Here is a 2,292-nt window from a genome sequence, read left to right on the forward strand (position 1 = left end):
ACACCTTTTTCTTCCCCTTCATCTTTATCTTCAAGGCCAAACCAGTTTCAAATTCAACTGTGTAATGCCCAGTAGGCAAGTTCCAAAATTTGACTGAGTCTGTGTAGCTCTACTACTGGGCAAGCATCCTCTCTCCCAGAACCGTGAGTCTGGGGCTTCAGACATGACCCAAATCCAGGCAAGCATCCAATGTGCAAGGGCCAGGCCTGAAGGCCTTGGGGTTCAGAAGCCCCCTTTCTGGTGTGATCTTAGCCAAAAAGACACACATCTGGCCCTCTGGGCCACAACGTTGAGCACCATTGATCTGACACCTTTCTGCATCTCTCCTGCTCAGGGCAGGAATTATCCAAGGAACTGAAAAATCTTTACCCAGCCTACAGCTGTTATCTGATTCCTTTGTCAGAGTCACACAACATCTAAAGTTGTATTTCTGCAGCATTATAACATTCGTTACAATACTGTTTTGTTGGGGTTTTTTACTCTATATTTATTCAGTCTTTTCTGAAATAAGCATATTTGAAAAAGCGCAAAAGCAAACCAATACAGCCACCGGGGGGGGGAATCCTATCTAGAAATAAGATTCACTATGAAAAACATGCAACATTCAACAAAACCATTTTGTACATAAACAACTTTTATGTACAAACAGCTCAAACCATATGCTTATTTTAAAAACAATGTAAAAAAGAAAACCTTAGCTTTTAAAGAAAGGCTAGCCAACCACCTGTCAAAAGTGATGGGGGGTGGGAAGGGAGTGGCCGTGGACAGCAGCCTGCATCCAGCCCCGCTTCCCACCTCCCTCCCCGCCCCCCAATCTTCAGGGCCTGGCCCATTTCCTCTCTTGCCCCCACCATTTCAGGGCAGGGCTGGGCTGGGCTGCCCCCCCTCAGGTCCACTCCATCACCACTGTGTGCACTACTGGGGTGGGGGGGCGTGGCCAGCAGCACTGGCCTGACCACCCCCCTCCCTCGGTCCCCGCCTCTGTTTTCACAGCCTGCAGGGAGCAGGGGGACCAGGGCCAGCACCACTGGCCCATCTGTTCTGTCACCTGCAAGGAGGGTGGGGTTGGGACAGAGGCCCTAGGCCAGCCTCGCTCCCCTCCCCCTGCCACCCATGGAGCCGGCAGGGACAGAGCCCAGCGTCCCTGGGCCCTGCACTCCTGCTCACCTTGTCTGGCCCCGTCCCCCTGAATTTGGGCCTGACCCTGTTCTCCCGTCCCCTCCCCCAGTCGCTTCAGGCCCAACCCTGTTTCCCCCGGCAGTCTGGGTTCAAGACTGCTCCCCACCACCCTGCGATGGCTCTGACCTCATTCCCCCTGCCTCGTGCCAAGCCTCCTACACGGAATGGTGGGGGCTGCTCCCCCGCGCTCCTACTCTGCCACGGGACCAGGTCTTGGCTCCCCTACCCTCCCAGCTGCTTTTGCAGGGCCTGGCGCCCCCCCCCCACCCCAATACTCTCTGTTGTGGGGCCGACACCAGGCTTGATCCCCCACCTTCACTACCGCTGTTTCAGGGCCGGGCCTGGCGTGCCCACTCGCTGCCGTTTCAGGGCCAGGCCCAATTCCCCGCCCCCCAACCCCTGCTGCATCAGGCCTGGTCTGTTGCTCTCCTCCCCGCCGGTCCCCACCACATTGGCCTGGGCCCACTGCTACCCCCACATCGGGAGAGAATAGCATGGGAGAGAGTGGGCGAGGCCAGCAGCACTAACTTCACCTCCCCACCACCGCCTGCAGTGTCCCAACCCCACTCCCCCCCATGCCACTGCTGCCACCTCCAAGGAGCAAGGGGAGGTGGGAGAGCAAGGCCTAGCCTGCTGCTAGCCTAGCCCCCTGTCCCGTTCCATCTGCTCCATTGCCACCACCTCCAGGAGCAGCGCAGGGGGAGGGGCGAGGCCAGCTGTGCCAGCTTCCCCCCTTCCCCACCATCATGGCCCAGCCGCTACCTCCTGTCCAAATGCTGTATTCACACTCTGATTGGTTGTTTCTGTCTGCCAACCAGAGTGCGAATAAAGCATTATGGATGGACAGACAGACAGACTATAGCTTTTAAATTAGAATGCAGATTCACTCTAAACCTAGAGCCAGATCCTGCCACCACTGAAAGCAACAAAAGCTCTGTCAATAATTCAATGGATAGAGGATCCAGCCTTTGGTTTGTTTCAAGAGGCATTTTAACTACACATGTGTACATAATATATGTCTACACACATATATGTCTCTATGTACACACACACTTGGAACCCTCCTACACCCAATGCGCGCTTGGAAGGGGACCCCGCCCCCGCACACACATT

The 2,292-nt window shown here is 55.5% G+C and overlaps 1 long non-coding RNA gene across 1 annotated transcript in view; it reads right to left on the minus strand.

Moving 5' to 3' along the window:
- Nucleotides 1-901: 901 nt before the first annotated feature.
- LOC109313173 overlaps nucleotides 902-2,292 on the minus strand; it is a 23,835-nt gene continuing 22,444 nt past the window's right edge. The window contains exon 3 of the long non-coding RNA XR_002101979.1: nucleotides 902-915. This is a non-coding gene — a long non-coding RNA (uncharacterized LOC109313173). The remainder of the gene's footprint in view (nucleotides 916-2,292) is intronic.

This window comes from Crocodylus porosus, unplaced genomic scaffold (assembly GCF_001723895.1).
Source record: "Crocodylus porosus isolate Cpor-Errol unplaced genomic scaffold, CroPor_comp1, whole genome shotgun sequence".
In the NCBI taxonomy this organism is placed as follows: Eukaryota; Metazoa; Chordata; order Crocodylia; family Crocodylidae; genus Crocodylus; species Crocodylus porosus.